Source organism: Hyperolius riggenbachi, chromosome 5, assembly GCF_040937935.1.
Source record: "Hyperolius riggenbachi isolate aHypRig1 chromosome 5, aHypRig1.pri, whole genome shotgun sequence".
In the NCBI taxonomy this organism is placed as follows: domain Eukaryota; kingdom Metazoa; phylum Chordata; class Amphibia; order Anura; family Hyperoliidae; genus Hyperolius; species Hyperolius riggenbachi.
In genome coordinates, this window is record NC_090650.1 from 329,292,777 (window position 1) to 329,314,838 (window position 22,062).

At 47.2% G+C, this 22,062-nt stretch overlaps 1 long non-coding RNA gene across 1 annotated transcript; it reads left to right on the top strand.

Moving 5' to 3' along the window:
- Positions 1–130: 130 nt before the first annotated feature.
- Positions 131–20,192, top strand: LOC137517711 (uncharacterized). The gene is made up of 3 exons (XR_011020633.1): positions 131–291; positions 370–439; positions 20,122–20,192. It is a non-coding gene; the product is annotated as an uncharacterized lncRNA (long non-coding RNA).
- The last annotated feature ends 1,870 nt before the right edge of the window (positions 20,193–22,062 follow it).

The window sequence follows — 22,062 nt, forward strand, 5'->3', positions numbered from 1 at the left end:
TGCACCTGTCCCCTCCCTGCTGGAGAGCATGAAGGTGTGCCCAGCCAGAAGGTGTGGCCACATCCAGTTTCATAAATAAACTTTTTGATTCAGTCTCAGTGCTCCCTCCTTTCTGTGTCTGACTCACTTCTGTGCAAGGAAGGGCAAAGTCCTCTGGGCTGTGTGAGCAAGCCGGGCATCAGACGTAATGCACCGCCTGCAATGCTGATTGTTCTGCAATGAGTATAACGGGACAGGGCTGGGAGCCCGCAGGGAAGCAGACAGCACGATGGGCAATTCCTGTGTATACGTGTATGTGGATGGGAAGGGGGGCTGCATTCCTCTCTTCTCTCTGAGATAACACACACATGATTTATTCTTCTTTCCTAGGTGACGGAGTGGATGTGCTGCTCACAGAGTGGAACTGAATTTTCTATGCACTGAAAATGTGCACCATAAAGTATGTATACCATAACTCACACACAACTCAATCAATGGGCTTGATTCACACAACGGTGCTAACATTCACACGATAAATTTGTGTTATCCCACGAACGCAAATTTATGCACATAAAAATAGTTTTTTTTCACGTGAAAACACTAAAATGCACGAAAAGCCATGCTAACAGTTAGCACCGTTTTGTGAATCAAGCCCCATACATGCTCTGATCTCTATGGCTGTGCCTGCATCATGCATGGTTACAAGTGACAGGCATGAATAAGTGACTTAAGTGTTTTTCTATACCTGCCCAAAGGATCCAGCAACAAGTTCATGTAACTCACTGTTTCCTTCACATTAGTGAGGTTATGGTACTAATTAACCCTCCTGGGCTTAGAGGTTATTTGCAAAACTAGCATTGTTAGTCAGACCTGACAATTGACCCTGAGACAGTGTATGCTTTTTTAATGTGCCTTTTAGGCTGCTTTCACACTATGCTTGTTGTGTTGCCATAAGAACAAAACAATACAGAAAAGTTGCATTGTGCGATAGAAGTGCGATGCAATGCATACAGTACAATTGAAAGTATGCTCGCTAGGTCTACACTTGTCCCCTGCAGAACGGATCCGTTTAAAACAAAACGGATCCATTTTTGTAGACAATTTTTTTTTCTCTCTCTGTTTTGACAGAAATGGCTTTTTTTTGCAAGGAGGTTTCCAGTCTGTGGAAACGCCCCCAGCCCTAGCCGTGGGTGGGGGGGGCCGCCATGTTGAAGGGGTAGAGCAGGCAGGAAGGGGGCAGCAGTGGGGAGGGGGGTCATCTCCCCCCCTCCCACACCTGGGTCCCCGCTCCCCCTCCAGCTAGTTTCACATTTAAAAATCATTTTAAATCAATATAATGTAGCAGGCGGCGAGCAGCAAACTTACTTCCTTCCGCTCCACCGCTCGCTGCGTCACTTACTGCAATGCCGTCCAATGAACATCAGAGGACGGCATTACAGGAAGTGACGCGGCAGTGGTGGGACGCAAGGAAGTAAATTCCCTGCTCTCCGCCTACTACATTATATTGATTTTAAACAATTTTTAAATGTGAAACTAGCTGGAGGGGTAGCATTACCCCTCACCACTTCCACCCCCGTCCTGCCTGCTATACCCGTCCAGCATGGCGGCCCCCTCTCACCCTCAGGCTGTGACACAGAAACGGATCCGTTTCTGTGTCCAAAACTGCCTGTGTAGGGGGGATCCGTTTTTCCATTGCTTTTCACTACCCCTCCGGTTATCCGGGGTCAGTGAAAATGCAGCAAATCCGGACTGTCTGTTCAGGTTTTGAAAATGGGTCCCCGCAAAAGCAGACGGATCCTTTTTTTATTCTTGGGTGAAGACGACTGCTATTTTTAACATTGCTATCCGCAGCTCTGGTTTTGATCCTAGCTGAAAAACGGAGCCACGGATATGTTTCCGGACCTAGAGGTCGATTCACGAAAATTGCCCCTAGACTATGATACATGCACTACACAATACACCCATAGACATATGACTATGGTAGGGATTAGATTGTGAGCTCCTCTGAGGTGAAGCAAGTAAAAATAGCACTGGAGAATTTGGAGCAGTCGGTGCCGCCATAGGGTGTAATAGGAATTATGGCTGACGCGGTGCTCAAACAGTAATTTGGGTGCCGTCAAAAGACGGAGACCAAATGACGATAAAAACAGCGCAATAGCTGGTAGCAGATTTATGTATTTCCCCACTATAAACGGTGAGCTGGAGGGGGAACAGTATTTAATGCCGCCGGAACTTTTGCCGGAACTTTTGCAGGAGCAGGGTTAGCCATTTTTCGGCTTCACCCTGTGCCCAAATTTTTGGCGGCTTAGTATGTACGCCATATGCATAGGGACAGTTAAAGTGTAAGTGAGATAAAAGCAGTTTATAGATACCTGGGGCTTCCTCTAGACCCCTTTATGCTGATCGCCATCCTCCTCTGCCGCCTCATTCCTCCTCAATCTGGTCCGGTAATTTGGCCAGGGGGCCAGTTGGTGAAAGGTGCAGTACGGCCGCGCTCCCCTGTTGCGCTCCCGTAGCCGGGAGCATTCTGAGCCTGTGCAGTAGTATTGTGCAGGTGCAGAATTCTCCCCGCAACGGGAGTGTTGAGGCATGCGCATGGCCACGCATTCGCAATAAGCCCCCACTCCCAAATTCACTGGAGCAGATTGCAGAGGAACGAGGAGGCGGAAGAGGATGGCGAGGGACGGATCAGCGTGAAGGTGAATGTGGTCTTAATTACGGTGCCCTTGTGATCAGCAAAACACATGTGCTTTGAATATTTCGCACAGCTGGTCTGGGTCTTTGAAGTAATGCTCTTTACCTTGATAATCTTGTAACCTTTAAGATGCTGAGGAAATCAATGCAAATTGAATCCCCCTATTCACAAGTATAGTAATTGTTGGCTTAAAGCCTTAAAGCAAACCTGAAGAAAGATTTAAACAAAAAGTTACATACTCACATAATTAGAGGGAAGGCTGTGAGTCCCATAGTGCCTTCCTAGTCACCTCTAGAGATGGCTCGAACCTCCGATTTTAGGTTCGCGAACCGCAATAGACTTCAATGGGGAGACGATCTTTGAAAACTAGAAACATTTATGCTGGCCACAAAAGTGATGGAAAAGATGTTTCAAGGGGTCTAACACCTGGAGGGGGGCATGGCGGAGAGGGATACACGGCAAAAGTCCCAGGGAAAAATCAGAATTTTACGCACAGCAATGTTTTAAGGGCATAAATCACATTGCATGCTAAATTGGAGGCCTAATGTGCTTTAAAACATCTTGCATGTGTATACATCAATCAGGTAGTGTAATTAGTGTACTGCTTCACACTGACAGACCAAACTCACTGTGTAACGCACCGCAAACAGCTGTTTGTGTAATAACAGCCGTGCTGGACTGGTGCGCACCACTGCGAGAGTGCAGGCGATATCGGTTTTCAAGCCCATATGGTCGCCGGGCTGAAGTAGCTTAATGACAGAACCACAGTGACTGTCCAGCTGATCGAATTTGGTCTGTCCACAATGAAGCAATGACCTTATTATCTTGAGTGTGTGTCCCCCCCTCACCCCCCCTTCACCCCACCCGAGACACTCATATAGCTGGCGGTCATTGCTTCATTGTGATAAGCAAGCCCCTTCACCGTGGCAAGGTAACGATCCCAAAGGGGAATTGACACATGTACATGCCTTTTGTTTTGTTGTTGCAGGCGCAGTGCAGCCAGAAAAATTAGACAGGCATGTACACGCACCAGAAAATTTATTATAGCAGGCGCTGCTAGCAGTGGGCTTAAAAATTCAGGAATCCACCTGGAGTCCTAAACCCTGTTGGTGGTGGCGGAGAAGGCAGTCAAGCGTCCTGCAGGTAGAGATGCTGTGTGGGGACCGACTTAGTTTTGGGGCAGGCAGTCACACGGCATGCAGGCAGAGATGCTGTGTGTGGGGACTGTCTTCGGGCAGGCCTGAGTGTGCTTTGCCGACCAGGCATCCATGGTCAGATGGACCCTTGACCCAACGCTGTGTGCCAGAGACAACACCACTTGCCTTTCAACATCACGGTACAGTTTGGGTATCACCTTTTTTGAGACATAATTGCATAATGTTATCTTACACTGCGGTGTGTGGCTTTGTTTTTGTGTGCTTTCCTCAGGTGGTCATCCCATTGCAGTTTGTGCTTTGTAATCATGTGCATTTGTAAGGTAGTTGTCCCTACGTGGGTCTCAGTCTTTCCACGGCTCAATTTTCGGTGGCAGAGAGTACAGATGGCATTGTTCTCATCTGAGGCAGACACGCAAAAAATGTAAACTCCACTGAGCTCTGGGATGATGGCACTTTGGTGATGGCTGTCAACGGAGTATTAAGTGGGGTGCCAGAATCAGAGCAGGAGGAGGAAGATATGTCACGCTTCCGTGCGGAAGCTGAGGAAGACGAGGTGTTGTGTGTTAAATAGTCAACTACGTCCTGACAATATTGGGGGTTGATGGCATGTGCCTTCTTCTGAACACTGTACTTTGGTCGACGAGGACCACACAAAATCACGACAGTGCGACCTCGAACAGACCTTCTGGGTGACCTGCCTCTGGCTCTGCCGCTAGTTTTGTCCATATTGGGGGGATGAAGTGAAAGGTATGCACTGACTTGACTAATATGATGTGCGGTTACACAGGTGCAGTAAAAAGGTGACTGCTGGTACAACAATATGCGCTTACACAGGTGCAGTAAAAGGTATGCAGTGACTGCTGGTATATAATACAATGTGCGGTCAGTCACAGGTGCAGTTACAGGTATGCACGGACTGGTATTACACAATACAATGTGCAGCTGTCACACACACAGGTACCGTGAACAGGTGCAGTGACTGGTGAATAACACTGCATGCTTCTGTCACGCAGGTGCAGTAAACATGAACAGGTATGCAGTGATTGGTATTACAAATGTGCAGCTGTCACACACACAGGTACCGTGAACAGGTGCAATGACTGGTATATAACACTGCATGCTTCTGTCCACGCAGGTGCAGTAAACATGAACAGTTATGCAGTGATTGGTATTACAAATGTGCAGCTGCCTGTCACACACGTGCAGTAAAAAGGTAGGCACTGAATGTGCTGGGTCTGGCAGTGGCACAGTAGGAATTAGCAAGGGGCCAAGGGCCAGCTGCGACTGACTGACAGTGCTGTATATGCAAGTGTCAGTGGGACACACAGAAAAAAAATAGATCACAAGAACAACATTAGCTCTCAAAAGAGCTGTTGAGGGGTGTTTTTTTTAGCAATTAGTATCAGCAAGGAGCAAGTTAACAAGCCTAACAAGAGCCTAACTAAGCTTTTCCTATGTCTCTGCAGCAACTCTCGCTTCTCTAATTACTTCAGCCACACGAGTGAGGGAAATGGCCGACGCTGCCTGCCTTTTATAAAGGGGGGGGGGGGGCTCCAGGAGGGAGTGTAGCCTGATTGGCTACCATGTGTCTGCTGACTGTGATGTAGAGTGTCAAAATTGAGCCTAATGATGTAGTATAGGGGGCAGGTCGAACTCGCATATAGTTCGCGGTTCACCGTAAACGCGAACTACCGAAGTTCGCGTGAACTGCTTCGCCGGCGAACCATTCGGGCCATCTCTAGTCCCCTCTTCATTAGTTCCAGCGCTGTCCCGCGTTAAAATTTAGTTCCTTTGAGACACCTCAGGAGCCTTCGGAAGCACTTGCGCCTCAGAGTGTTTCCAAAGATGGCCAGCTTCTTACTGCGCATGAACGAGTGTGCTTGCTCAGTATGGAGCTACTCATCTTCAGAAGTACTTGGGGACACAAGTACTTCAGAAGCCTTCCCGAAGAGTCCCAAAGAGCTATTTGACCTGAAGGTCAAAAAGCTTCAATACAGTGCTGAAATGACGGGACTTAAAGAGGAAGGAGAAGGCTCTATGAAATCCAGAGCCTTTTCTCTAAATTAGTTAGTATCTAACTTTTTGTCTCAGTCTCTCTTCATGGTCACTTTAAATGCTTACAGTTGTTTAGTGATTTCTGCTGAATTATTATTGAAGATCCGAATTTGAGCTTCTCTTTTCCAAACAAAAGTATGGCTTTATGTGCTTTTAACAAGCTTATTATTCTCATTTTATTGGTATAGTCCAAATATCTAGACTTTAACATTCTTGGCTGCTGGTCTCAATGATCCTTCTCAGCGTGTTCTCTCCACATTACAACCTGCATCTATCCCCCATTCCCCAGTAATTTGGAAAGCTCCCTCTCACAAAAAGAGTGGAAATCTGATCACCATCCTTGTAGCTTTCTGTCAGGCCTATGATTATGAGGTCATTTCAATGAGACCTATTTTCTAGGTTGTCTTATTTTGAAGGTCCAGCTCAGACACCTTAGATTCATGCTTGTCCTGGCTACTATCACAGCCCAAGATGGGTGTTTCAGCCTCATCAAGTCTGGTGGCATGAGTCTGTAGCTGCTTCCTAATGGAGGACAGTGATCTTGTGACCGCCACCTCCACTGTTTCTATCAAGTCTGGCCCCACTGTTTTGGCTACTTCCCGTGCAAGTGTCTTCTAGTTAATCGCATGCTGGAGCTTATCACCCCCATCATCAGCACTACCAGATTCTCACTCACACTCAACAGCCTTTGTTCATGAGCTCTGTGTCAATGATTTTCTGGTGGGCACCATCTTTGAGGGAGTTGGACCTGTGGCGGATCTATCTTTGTTCCAACATCTGGTGAGAAATCCTTCCATTCATTTTGCCTAGATGTCAAGCGAGTGTGGGCCACCCAGTAAATCTGCGCACTGGGTGTTTGAGGACTTACTGTCCATTATTGACAGGTCTGGTGGAGGAGCGCCTCTATCTCTGCTCTTCCATGCAGGTGCCAGATCCAGAAGTCCTCACCAATTACTTAATCAAAGCAAATGCAGTGTATGCAGGCTCTGTGAAAAACTGCACGTAGCTTGGAATTGAGCCAATCAAAATGTCTGGAAGTGCAATTGACTGTACTAATTCCAACTTGCATTCAGTTAGTATTTCATTGACCATGTCTACTTCCAGGTGGTCTGAAGCCATGCCTCATGATAGGCTGTTATCCAGTGGGTAGGCATGACTTCATCTGGCAAGGCAAGCTCTCTCCTACATGCCCATGAGAGGAAAGAGGGATTATTTTGTATTGACAAAGTGTGAGCCAGCAGTCAGCCACTGATAGCTAGAGATTATTGCCAAAATCCCACTTTAGACTCAACAGGAAGCAGAATTTTCTTAGGTGGAACCAGAACTTTGCACAGGTCTGACCAGGTTTGCAAACTATTGATTAATTACCTGACAGCGGACTAATTTGTCAGACTGACATGTATACTGCTAATTATTAGCCTTCTGAATCTGATTAGTGCTGTGTAAGGTTCCTGATCAGCTCAGGGGTGTTTTGCTCAGTATAGAGCAAGAGAAAATTGCTTGGTGAATTTCACGCCCGATTTAATTTATTATAGGGGGGTTGGGAGGGTAGTAACTCCAGTTTTGATGATAAAAAGCAGCCTCTTCAGCCTGCATCTATATACTGCAAATGTAAGTGACACTATAGAGGGTTCAACTTTCTAAACAAAAGCCTTATATACAAGTACATGTACTGTCCCATTATCCTGCAGGCTATTGATGCATGCTGTTGCCATGCAGAGAAGAGGAAGGACGATGTTGAGGTGCACATGCACAACTTGGAGTGGGCAGGATGAGTAGGAGATCAATGGCCTTAGCATGCATTTAGGCATGTTGATCCACCAGGTAATCAACTACCAGTGCATTGAAAGGTTTGGGGGGTGTTATACTCTTACTAGATTCTAGCTGGGAGTGACCCCAACTGGCCATCTAGGCCATTAACCATCTAGCATGTGTACAATGCTTAAACTCTATTTAGCATTATTACAGTGCTGACTGTGCTCTTATATGAGTTAATATAGTGGAGTATTTCCCAGTGTTAAGCTCTATGCCAGTGGCATAGCTAAGAAGCTGTGGGACCCAGTGCAAGTTTTATATTGGGGGCCCCCCAAGCACTCTATACATAACAATTGATACGGCACACCAAAACCAATCAAGGACAACCACAGTGTCATAGGTGCAAAAGGGGACTGGGAACAGTATGTTAATGATCACTACTATTCAATGCATCTATAGAACTGAAAATTAACAGCACATGACTAATGAAGAGCTAATACTGCGGTTAAGGGTGGGCCCTTCAGGGCCCCTCTGGCCCAAGGGCCCTGATGCGGTTGCAACCTCTGCACCCCCTATTGCTACGCCACTGCTCTGTGCAAACCTGTCCCTCAACATGGCTACTTGATCTTGGCCTGCATGGGATGGCCATCTCCACCCACATGCTACGTTCTACGTCTGTTCATTTTGCACACGTACTTGCACTACTATGTTTTCAATGCCTGCATCTGTTCTTCAATGCATTTCTGTATTGCTACCTGCTAGTTATGTTCTGATGTTGTTGTTCTTGCACTATGCTCTATGCCAATGTGTACCACAAATAATTCCGGGTGCGGCAACTGCTGTACTTGGCGAAATAAATTGATTCTGATTCTGATTGTGATGTCACTCCTTTCCCATGTTCCTCTCGGTTTTTATTTCATTTGCACAACCTCCCTTCCATATGGTTAAAATCTCACTGTTTGCTTTTTGGCTAGATTGGGAGTAGGGCTGAGCTCTCGGATTCCGAATTTCGAGTTTGCCATCGGAATTTGGCAGTTCCGAGTAAGCTCTCGAAACCCAAAAATTCGGCAATTCCGAGTACCGAATTCGCGTTTACATTGAAGTCAATAGTGCTAAATTCCATGGTTAATTGTAAAGCCCCCTTACATGCTATCATCACCAAATTTGGCATGTATGTTAAGCAGATGAGTAGGAACATGGTAAAAAAAAAAATTGTGAAAAGACCTTATAGTTTTTGAAAAAATCGATTTTAAATTTCATAGGAAAAATGTTTTTTAAACTGTGTAAAATGACACTGCTGCAGAACAGGTTACTGCATTCCGAGTTCTGTATACATATTGTATACATTTCATGAAAACAGACAGCGTGGGATCCCCCCTCCCAAGCCTCCTTAACCCCTTGTCCCCCATGCAGGCTGGGATAGCCAGAATGCGGAGTCCCGGCCACGTGGGGCTTCGCACCCTGAGCTATACCAGCCCACATGGTCCATGGTATGGGGGGGCTCTGGAGGAGAGCGGCGGCCAACCTCCCCCTCTCCCCCAGAGCCCTTGTCCAATCCATGGACAAGGGGCTCTTCCCCACCTCCGGTGCCACAGGAGGAGGTGGGGGCCGCCGACGTCCTGGGGGTTCATGGTGCCATCCGGGGAGCCCCTTTAACAAGCGGACCCCGGAAGCCGCCCCCTCCCCAGGAGAAATGAGTTTAGGGGTACACGGTACCCCTTACCCATTTCAGCAGAGTTAAAAAAAGAAATAAAAACACAACGAAAAAAGTCCTTTATTGTTCTAAATTAACCAGGGATACTTACCTTGGGATAATCTCACGCCAGTAACCTCAGGAGTGGTCCCACGCCAGTATCCTCTTATGACATCCCACCTCCCTCCCACACTGACGAACTCCCACCACTGAATGGTCACAGTCAGCCTCTGCATCTGTATAGCAGAGGCTGAGAACACGAAAATGTTGCCTTTAAAACAAGAAATTTCGGCAAACAGTGATGCAATCAAAATGGCCACTGGGAAATCCCCGATCGCTGGGGGCCACACTAGAGTGGCGAAACCAGTGATTTTTCACATAGATGGTGGGTCCAGGTGACCAGAGCAGGAGGTTCCCTAATCCCCTGGACCCACCCATTCATGCGGAATAACGCGTATTCTGACACTCTGAGGTGGCCTCCGGGGAACAGGGATTCCCCAGCAGCCATTTTGTTTATGACGGTACACGAAATTTCGACGAAATCGGAATTCAGCTGTTCCGATCAGCCCTAATTGGGAGCATGGATGTTCTTGGAGGGCTCCCAGGATTTCTATTCAGGGTCAAACCTCTACCATTTGATCAGATGCTGCACAGTTCTTTCCCCTTTTTTCTGCTATACAAGATCTTTCAATTTAAATTCTTCATTTAATTCATTTTTCTATGACAAGATAGGAGACAGAAACTATATAGATCTGTAAAAATTCGCCGACTTTAGCGGTTAATAGCAAAGCCGCCTTAACCTCCTTGGCGGTATGGACGAGTACACACGTCCATTACCGCCGGAGGTCGCCGCTCAGGCCCTGCTGGGCCGATTTGCACCAAATAAAAAGCAGCACACGCAGCCGGCACTTTGCCAGCCGCGTGTGCTGCCTGATCGCCGCCGCGAGCAGCGGCGAAAGAGGGTCCCCCCAGCCGCCCGAGCCCTGCGCAGCCAGAAAAAATAGTTCCGGCCAGCTCTAAGGGCTGGATCGGAGGCGGCTGACGTCAGGACGTCGGCTGACGTCCATGACGTCACTCCGCTCGTCGCTATGGCGACGAGGGAAGCAAAACAAGGAAGGCCGCTCATTGCGGCCTTCCTTGTTTATTCTGGGCGCCGGAGGCGATCGGAAGAACGCCTCCGGAGCGCCATCTAGTGGGCTTTCATGCAGCCAACTTTCAGTTGGCTGCTAGTGTTGGGCGAACACCTGGATGTTCGGGTTCGGGAAAGTTCGCCGAACATGGCCGCAATGTTCGGCATGTTCGGGCCGAACCCCGAACTCCCCGAACATCCCGCTTTTGGGGGCCCTATGGGGTCGCAGGCATAAGGGGGGAGCATGCCCCGATCGCGGGGGGGGTCGGAAATTCCCCCCACCCCCTCCGCTAGCGCTCCCCCCTCTGCCCGCTTCCCCATTCAAAAGTTAGGAAGTGAAACTGTACCTGTGCGGTAGTGGGTGGCTGGCAGTGGGCGGCACTATGGAGTGACTGAGGAGGAGGAGGAGTCCGGAGAGTGACGCGTTGAGGGAGGCCGGGCAGTGGGCGGATCAGCAGTAGTACCGTACTACTGCTGAACCGCCCGCTGCCCGGCCTCCCTCAACGCGTCACTCTCCGGACTCCTCCTCCTCCTCAGTCACTCCATAGTGCCGCCCACTGCCAGCCACCCACTACCGCACAGGTACAGTTTCACTTCCTAACTTTTGAATGGGGAAGCGGGCAGAGGGGGGAGCGCTAGCGGAGGGGGTGGGGGGAATTTCCGACCCCCCCCCCCCCCCCGCGATCGGGGCATGCTCCCCCCTTATGCCTGCGACCCCATAGGGGGCAGTATTCGGGCGAACAGGGCCCTGTTCGGCCAGGCAATGAGCCGTTCGGGCGAACCCGAACAGTTTGGCCGAACACCACCAGGTGTTCGGCCGAACGCGAACATCACCCGAACAGGGTGATGTTCTGCAGAACCCGAACAGTGGCGAACACTGTTCGCCCAACACTATTGGCTACATGAAATAGGTTTTTTTTAATAAAAAAAAAACCCTCCCGCAGCCTCCCTGGCAATTTTTAATAGAACGCCAGGGAGGTTAAGACCTAGACACACCAAATTTTCAGGGTTTATTAAACAGAATCTTCTGAACAAGATGCAAAACAAGTTTTCAAAAAGACCTTAAAGTTTTTGAGAAAATCGATGTTAAAGTCGGATAGAATTTCCGCGATTTCCAGCGGAAACTTCCGCGATTTCCTGCGGAAATCCGCCTACAGCACTTGCATTACCGATTTCCGCATTCCGATGCGGAAATGCAATTTCCGATCGGAATTTCGGAAATTGCATTTCCGGAGAATCCGAATGAGCATCCCTATTTAGGAGAATTGTGAATTTTCTTGGACTTCAGGAACTGAGGAATTCAAGTTTAGAATGGGTATAGCAGACGAGTGAGAACCAAAGTTTGCACACTGTGGAAGAATTAATAGCATTATTATAGGCAAACTCAATGGGTAACCGAGATGTCCGATCATCTTGTGAAACTCAAAGGAAAAAGTTTATACATTGTCCAGGGTTTAATTGGTAATTTATATTTGCCTATTTGACTGTGTGTGATAGCCAGAAGACAAAAAAAATGTATCCCTATTTTGGAGACTTCTTGATAGAACTTGGATGTGAATTGAACCCTATTGAGGCTATGTCTGATGGGACCCCATAAAACTTAAGTCTCTCTCAAGAAAGTCTGGGCAGTAGTCTTCACTATTAGGTTACCCTTCACTGGGAACAGGTGGGCCATCTTTATCAAATGGTCCACCACTACTAGGCTGGAAGAAAATCCTTCTGAAAGAAAACTGCAGTGCTACATACATTGAAAAAAAGATTTGTGTTTCATATCATCCTATAAATCCAGTTCCGATCCAGAGAAAGAGAGAGGAAAATCTCATGGCAAGCTGTGGTCAATTTTATCTCAGAGGGTAAAAACAAAACCCTCTCTGACCTTAGATCAGTGGTGTCAAACTCAAACACAAAGTGGGTGGAAATGTAACACTGGGACCTAGTTGCGGGCCAATCTCAATATCTACTGGCCACCTTCCTCCTTTATAAAGTTTCTTGCTATAAAATAGCATAACCACAAGCCAATTCTGTAGTATGGTTAAATGATATTACCGTATTTTTCGCCGTATAAGACACACTTTTTCTCCCCAAAAAATAGGGGGAAAAAGTCCCTGCATCTTATACGGCAAAGGCAGGGAATTCCCGACTTAGAAACGCCCGCCGATACGGACCGCGGACCGCCGCCACGTCGGAAATTCCCTGCCTGTGTGGCTGCACCCGACCGTTGCCTCTGCCCGCTCCCCATGCCTGTAATGTGTCGGCGTGTGTAATAAGTTCCCTCCCGCTGTGTGGCTCATCTCTGCGTGCCCCCGCTAGTGTTTAATATGCCCGCTCCCCCGCCTGCCTTATCTCCCTCCCCCATGTGGTTGCTGGCCCCCCCGGGTGTTAATCTGCAGCGGCTTACCTCTCCGCCATGCCCGCGAGGATTGGAGACCTTCTTCACAGCCGCGCATCTCGCTCTAGTGATTGGCATGTGGTGATTGCGTCATTATCACATGCCGATCACTAGAGCGAGATGCGCGGCTGTGAAGAAGGTCTCCAATCCTTGCGGGCATGGCGGAGAGGTAAGCCGCTGCAGATTAACACCCGGGGGGGCCAGCAACCACATAGAGTTGAGCTGAAATTTTCGTAATTTCGCATTACTATAATTACGCATGCGAAATTTGCGATTACGATGCGAAATTAGCGTAGCGAAATTGCCATTAAAATCGTAATTGAAAATACCGTAAGCGTAATTTTCAACGCGAAATTTCGCGTTTTTTTTCAAAAAGACCTTATAGTTTTTGAGAAAATCTATGTTAAAGTTTCAAAGTAAAAATGTATACATTTGAAAACCCGCCGACTTTAACGGTTAATAGCAAAGCCTGCTTAAAGTTTAGGAACACCAAATTCCTAGGGTATATTAAGGGGATCAGTGGGAATAAGAGGAAAAAAATTTTTTTCAAAAAGACCTTATAGTTTTTGAGAAAATCGATTTTTAAGTTTCAAGGGCAAAAATGTCTTTTAAATGCGGAAAATGTCAGTTTTTTTTGCACAGGTAACAATAGTGTATTATTTTCATAGATTCCCCCAAGTGGGAAGAGTTTTACTTACTTCGTTCTGAGTGTGGGAAATATAAAAAAAAAACGACGTGGGGTCCCCCCTCCCAGACCTCTTTAACCCCTTGTCCCCCATGCAGGCTGGGATAGCCAGAATGCGGAGCACCGGCCGCGTGGGGCTCCGCACCCTGACTATACCAGCCCGCATGGTCCATGGATTGGGGGGTCTCGGAAGGGGAGGGGCAGCCAAGCTTTCCCCTCCCCCTCCGAGCCCTTGTCCAATCCAAGGACAAGGGGCTCTTCTCCACCTCCGATGGGCGGTGGAGGTGGAGGCCGCGATTTCCTGGGGGGGGGGGTTCATGGTGGAATCTGGGAGTCCCCTTTAAAAAGGGGTCCCCCAGATGCCCACCCCCCCTCCCAGGAGAAATGAGTATAGAGGTACTTGTACCCCTTACCCATTTCCTTTAAGAGTTAAAAGTAAATAAACACACAAACACATAGAAAAAGTATTTTAATTGAACAAAAAACATAACCACGAAAAAAGTCCTTTAATATTCTTAATTAACCATTAATACTTACCTGTCCCTTTAAATAAATGATCCCACGCAATATCCTCGGAAATGTTCTATCAGTTACAATGTAACAAAGTTATTACAATGTAACAACTTTGTTACATTGTAACTACGCCGCACCCGACGTCACTCACCGCCGCCGCCGCCGCCGCGTCTGCGCTGCAGGACCCGACAGAGCTCTGAGCTATAGCTCAGAGCTCTCGAAAGCATCTTTGTATTTGGGCTCCAAGGAGCCCCATTGGTCCTTAGCAGACCAATGGGGTTCCTTCTGATTTGAAGGAACCCCATTGGTCTGCTAAGGACCAATGGGGCTCCTTGGAGCCCAAATACAAAGATGCTTCTCAGAGCTCTGAGCTATATAGCTCAGAGCTCTGTCGGGTCCGTGCAGGACGCTAAGTCCCCGCCGGCTCCGCTGCCCTCCCCGCCTCTCCCACATGTCACCCACATGTCACCCACAGCGGGAGCAGCGGGAGCTGCGGGGACTTAGCGTCCTGCACGGACGCGTATGCGGCGGCTGAGCGGCGAGTGGCGTCGGGTGCGGCGTAGTTACAATGTAACAAAGTTGTTACATTGTAATAACTTTGTTACATTGTAACTGATAGAACATTTCCGAGGATATTGCGAGGGATCATTTATTTAAAGGGACAGGTAAGTATTAATGGTTAATTAAGAATATTAAAGGACTTTTTTCGTGGTTATGTTTTTTGTTCAATTAAAATACTTTTTCTAAGTGTCTGTGTGTTTATTTACTTTAACTCTTAAAGGAAATGGGTATGGGGTACAAGTACCTCTATACTCATTTCTCCTGGGAGGGGGGGTGGGCATCTGGGGGACCCCTTTTTAAAGGGGACTCCCAGATTCCACCATGAACCCCCCCCCCAGGAAATCGCGCCTCCACCTCCACTGCCCATCGGAGGTGGAGAAGAGCCCCTTGTCCTTGGATTGGACAAGGGCTCGGAGGGGGAGGGGAAAGCTTGGCTGCCCCTTCCCTTCCGAGACCCCCCAATCCATGGACCATGCGGGCTGGTATAGTCAGGGTGCGGAGCCCCACGCGGCCGGTGCTCCGCATTCTGGCTATCCCAGCCTGCATGGGGGACAAGGGGTTAAAGAGGTCTGGGAGGGGGGACCCCACGTCGTTTTTTTTTTATATTTCCCACACTCAGAACGAAGTAAGTAAAACTCTTCCCACTTGGGGGAATCTATGAAAATAATACACTATTGTTACCTGTGCAAAAAAAACTGACATTTTCCGCATTTAAAAGACATTTTCGCCCTTGAAACTTAAAAATCGATTTTCTCAAAAACTATAAGGTCTTTTTGAAAAAAAAATGTTTCCTCTTATTCCCACTGATCCCCTTAATATACCCTGGGAATTTGGTGTTCCTAAACTTTAAGCAGGCTTTGCTATTAACAGTTAAAGTCGGCGGGTTTTTAACCACTTCGCCATATCTGGACGCATATATCCGTCCAGATAGGCAGTGGTGCTGCAGCCGTGTGGTGCACGCGATCGGGCGCGCGCCCGCGCGCGCCCCCGCTGCCTCCCGCTGCCCCCCCGATCAGTGAATGGGAATATAATTCCCATTCACCGATCCAAGTCCCCGGCAGAAATACCGACGCTTTCTCATCAGAGAGCGTGGTATTTCTGCCCCCAGGAAACAACTTCTCTTCATTTTAGTTCCTAGATGCGACATCGTTCGCATCTAGGAACTTTTTGAATGTGGCCATCTTGTGGCCAAATAGTAAACTGCACCCACATACCTGAATTGAATAAAAAATACATTATTTTACATCTAAAATTGGCTATTTACCTCCCAAACTAAAATTACCCAAATACATTTTTGTATTAAAAAAAAATAATAAAAAAAATTACAATTAAAAAAAAAAAACTACATAAATAGTTACCTAAGGGTCTGAACTTTTTAAATATACATGTCAAGAGAGTATCTTATTACATTTTTTAAAATTATAAGCTTGTAAATAGTGATCGACGCAAATTGAAAAAATGCACCTTTATTTCTAAATAAAATATCGGCGCCATAAATTGTGATAGGGACGTAATTTAAATGGTGTAATAAGCGGGACAAATGGGCACATAAAATACATGGGTTTTAATTACTGTAGCATGTATTAATTTTAAACTATAATGGCTAAAAACTGAGAAATAATCTTTTTTTTCCATTTCTATCTTAATCTTCCTGTTAAAATGTATTTACAGTAAAGTGGCTCTTAGCAAAATGTACTACCTAAAGAAAGCCTAATTAGTGGCGGAAAAAACGAGATATAGATCAATTAATTTTGATAAGTAGCGATAAAGTTATTAGCGAATGAATGGGAGGTGAACATTGCTTGGATGCATAAGATTTTCGAAGCTGTAGGCTGAAGTGGTTAAATGTTTACATTTTTCCTTTGAAACTTTAACATCGATTTTCTCAAAAACTATAAGGTCTTTTTGAAAAAAAAATGTTTCCTCTTATTCCTCCTGATCTCCTTAATATATTCTCCAAATTTGAGGCTCTTAGCATTTAAGGGGGCTTTGCTATTAACCCTTAAAGTCGGCGGCTTTTTTATATTATACGGAGCGTTACGGTTGAACGCGAAATTACCGTAGCGTTTAATGCGAAATTACGGCATGATACGACTGTAATGCGAAAATTACGCGAAAATTACGCTTACGCGAAATTTCGCGAAATCCTTCTTCATTACGATTATGTACTTACGGCCATAATCGTAATTACACTAATTACGCGAAATTTCGCAAAATCGTAATTAGGTCATTACGCTCATCTCTACAACCACATGGGGGAGGGAGATAAGGCAGGCGGGGGAGCGGGCATATTATACACTAGCGGGGGCACGCAGAGATCAGCCACACAGCGGGAGGGAACTTATTACACACGCCGACACATTACAGGCATGGGGAGCGGGCAGAGGCAACGGTCGGGTGCAGCCACAATTTACACACATGCGGGGGACACAGGCACATGGGGCAGGCATGAGGGACACAGAGGACACGGCAGGCATGGGTGACACGGGACACATGGGGTACACAGGCACATGAGGGACACATGGTTGAACTCGATGGACGTATGTCTTTTTTTAACCAAAATAACTATGTAACTATGAGGCATGCATTGGGGACACAGGCACATGGGGCAGGCATGAGGGACACAGAGGACACATGGGGGACACAAGCACATGGGGTAGGCATGAGGGACACACAGAGGACACATGGGACATGCATGGTTGCCACAGAGGACACATGGGACAGGTATGGGGGACACAGAGAACACATAGGGCAAGCATATAGGGCAGGCATGAGTGACACAGGGCACATGGAGCATGTATGAGGGACACACAGATGACACATGGGGCATGCATGGGTGACACATGGGGCAGGTATGGGGGACACAGAGGACACATAGGGCATGCATGGGGGACACATAGGGCAGGCATGGGTGACACATGGGGCATGTATGAGGGACACAGAGGACACATGGGGCAGGTATTGGGAACACAGAGGACACATGGGGAGACAATGGGACACAGGAGGACACCATTTGAGGGGTAACATGTACAAGACCCTCCTGGAATATGGACGCACCAGGTTTAGTATATATCTTTTTTTTCTCTGGTTTTTGCCCTCTAAACCTGGGTGCGTCTTATATTCCGGAGCGTCTTATACGGCGCGAAATACGGTATATAGAATTAAAATGAATCTGCTTCAAGCGAAGAAAACTCTGTTACAACGTATCATGGTCTCAGTGTGCTTAACTACTCAATTCTGGAAGGCGGACCACACTCCAGGACTTTTACGATCATGTTGATGCTCCTATTGATGTGAAGATGATGATGTTCTTTCCCCTCTGAACAAAACAAAATGAAAAAATGTCTCATACAATGGTCAGTCTGGACATATTTTTTGCAATAAGGTCCATGGTCCTGGTGGCCCCCTTCCACTGTTTTATGCCTGTCTTACTCCCTCAGTGCACACTTGCTCTTAATTTGTATTTCTGGTAATCTCAGTGTGGTGCAAAAGTCTCATGCGCTGTGTATTTCTTGCTATAAAATTTTCAGTGCTTAATTTACTGTTGGATAACATTGCTTGGCCTTGTAATTTTTTGAATCCCTTTTGTAACATATAGCATTTACCTTCTTTGCTATTTTTAACCTTGCTAATATTTGTATAACTTGCACTGTGCTATGTGCCACTTTCAATCAATAAAAACTGATTTACAAAAAATAATAATAATCTGCTAAGAACTGTTCCTTGACCAAAAATAAAAACCTAAATATAACAGCTGATCTATAACATTAACCAATAAATACTTATATCCGAATATATTGCTCATGTTTAATAACTCAGGCTTAACGGGCCCAATAAAGAACGATAGTGTTTAAAAATGATGAGTTGTTTCTCCAGACCTATATCACTCTATGAGTCTGATGCACAAAAGGCTGGAAATTTTGCCATACAGGCAATGCACAGCAAGTAATTGGGTGCCCGCAAGGGGCAGATTAGGGTCTGATCTAATGGGTAGCAGTGACAGGGGGTGATGGTTGATTGATAGGTGATCAGGGTGTGATTAGAGGGGAGAATAGATGCAAGCAGTGCACTGGCGAGGTGATCAGGGGGGTCTGAGGGTGTGGGCGTGTGTTTGGGTGCCAGCGAGGGGCAGATGAGGGTCTGATCTGATGGGTAGCAGTGACGGGGTGATTGATGGGTGATCAGTGGGTGATAAGAGAGGAGAACAGATGTAAACAATGCACTTGGGAGGGGATCTGAGGGCGGCTCTGCGGGCGATCTGAGGGTGTGGGTGGGGGATCAGGTGCCGGCAAGGGGCAGGTTAGGGTCTGATCTGATGGGTGGCAGTGACAGGGGGTGATTGATGGGTGATTGACAGGTGATTGACAAATAGATGTATACAGTACACAGGGGGGGGGGGGTCTGGGGAGGATCTGAGGGTGTGAGGGGGTGATCAGGAGCCCCCAGGGGGCAGTTTAGGACCTAATCTAAAACATAGCATTGACAGATAGTGACAGGGGGTGATTGATGGGTGATTAGGGGGGTGCTTGGGTGCAAACAGGGGTCTGAGGGGGTGTGCAGGGAGGGTCTGAGGGGTGCTGTGGGCGATCAGGGGGCAGGGGGGGCAGGATCAGTGTGTGTGTGTTTTTACTATAATGGCTGCCCCCTCCCCTGGTAGTCCCTCGATCACTGGGACCACCAGGGGAGGAGGCAGCCTGTATAATACACTGGTATACATTACAGCCTGGCAGCCTGGTATACATTACAAAGTGTATTATACACTTTGTATGCGGCGATCGCAGGGTTAACAACCCGCCAGCGCTGCTAAATGGCTGGCGGGTTGACGTTGCGGGTGGGCGGAGCCTAATGCCGGCGGATGCACGCGATCCCTGGCTAATCAGTCCCCCAGGTGCCGCCGCCGATTTGCGTTACGCGGTCCTGGGGGTGCCACTTTGCCAACGCCTATTGGTAGTGGGCGCTCGGCAAATGGTTAAAGTCGCAGAGCTCACAGAAGCTCCTATGCATAGATAACAGCTGAAGTTTCTTAACTCTTCCTGTACTGGAAACAATATGAGACTTATATTTGTGCTACTAATGTTCTATTTCTTAGCTGTACTACACATACAACTCATTATATCACAAGTTTATTTTCACTGCAGATTCCCTTTAAAGTGTACCCAAGGTGGATACAATGGGCACAAATGGCACACAGAGGCATGTTCCCATCTAAAGGACATGCCTCTCTGTCCCCTCTGAGCTGCTCCCTCCCTCCACCACACAGCCCCCCACCCTGGATCTTAGTGACAATGAGTTTGTCTGCAAGCCTAGCGGGGAAGAGGTGTCCTTACCAGGAGAGGCACCCCTGCATAATGCCCCTTCCTTGCCCCTCAGGCCATCCTATTGGCTTTCCCCTGCCTTTCACCCGCTCCCTTTTCCCCCTCTATCTGCTCTCGGAGGAGAGCACAAAGCTGTGAGTTCAGTGTTGCTTGTGAGCCCGGGGTCATGACCATTTTTGTTTATTTTCACAAAAGTGAAACTACTTGCCGGCCGGTGGACAAGTGGAGCGATGTCGGACATCTAGAAGCTGCTCAATCTTCTCAGGGAGGAAGGCTGCTCCCGGTAAGTTTGTTTATTTTACTGTAACGTTCCACTTTGGATTCTTTTTAAATTGTGCTCTGTATACGTCTGTCTGAACTCTTCATCTCCTCACGTTGTAGTTATCAGCTTGATGGTATCTACAATGGGAGTGACATAGCATCTGATCACATGTGATAGATATTTATGACTCACAGATGCAGTAAGATGTTCTAACTTATGCCCAAGGTACTTTCTATGCCCAGGGTTGTCATTTATGCCCAGGACACTTACTGAACTTAAATGACTCACCCCCTAATACACAGTGCGATTTTTGTTTGATCCTGAAAAAATATTTCCCTTTGTGAATATAAGGCAGCATCTTTACTTAACTTGTACTGCAGTCCCATTATAAATAACCAGCTATGTGATTTGGCATCTTCTAATCTGAGATCATTGGACTGCTGAGCCTTGTGAGCAACGCATATGTAGATTATTATCATGATAGCATGAAACACCTTTTTTTCTGTTTCAGTAGTAACACAGATGTATCTTATGGTGATGTTAACCTCATTCTGCAAAGTTTAGGGCTGCTAACATAGTAAGCACGTACGTGTTGTACGGACACTCTTGAGCTGGACGCAGGGTGACCCAAATGAAGGCTCACCTTGCTGCCACTCAGTACCCAGCGGCGTTAAATACTATCCCCCCCCCTTCGAGTTGTAGCAACTCGGAGGGAGATGTAATTCAGGGTCTGGTGGTTGCCGGAGCCCTGAATTACCCATACACAGGGTGCGCATCATAGCACTAGTGAGCACCGGGCGCCGAAAGGACCTGATTCATTGTAAGCAGCCTCAGGAAGGTTCACTCTCAAGTTTTCTGTCCATTCATTTATGCATCCTCTGGTTGTTGTGCTTTTTTTTGATGGCCACCGGTAGCATATTAGAGACTTCTGAGTAAGATTGGCCTCGGCACTGACACTGGGGCTTGTCCTTTTATTGATGGATGTATGTAACCAGTTGTAGAACCATCATGGGAAGTGTTATGCTTAGCCGGCCTTTGACCTGTGCGACCAGAGCGGTCGCTCAGGGTGCCGGCTACCAAGGGGGCGCTTAATAGCTGGTTACCTATACTGAGAGCACCTACACCTGACTTTCTATACTGGGGGCACCTATAGCTGGCTAGCTTTACTGAGAGCACCAACACATGGCTACCTATACTGGAGGCACCTACGCCTGGCTACCTATGGGGGCGATGGAGACCTTCAACTGACTATACTGGGTGCACCTATGCTTGCAACCTATATTGAGGGCACCTACACATGAGATCGGGGGGGGGGGCGCACTGCGGCTAAAACGCGTGGTGCAAATTGTCGGTGCTGTACGATCATTCTAAATGGGGGGGGGAGGGGCGGCTAACTGTCCCACTGATTGTTTTTATTAATATTCCTGAAAGGTTCTAGCCTTCATTTTTAAGTGTATTCAGAATAATGCACTCTTTCCATCCATTCGTGGTTATTTATAGTATTTTTCCTATTATACATATGTGATGTGTCACAGAGTTCTGAGCATTTGGCATGATGTGGCACAACGTCAAAAAGGTTGCTAACCACTGTCCTAGGAGATATCTCAGGAGAAAAGGTGAATTGCATATGGGCCTGTTTGTTTGTGTGAGTGCGTGTGTGTGCGCGCATGCGTGAAGAGGTTGAAAGGGGGCACAAAAATCAGGTTTCGCTCAGGGCGCTGGGAAACCTAAGGCCGGCCCTGGTGTTATGTGAATTCATTGTTTGTGTGTGAGTTGAGCTGCTATTCTTGTATTTTTTTGTTGTCGAATTAATCGTTTTGATCTGCAAGTGTTTTACATGTAGGTTATAAGCTTGATTCAGTAAATCACCAAAA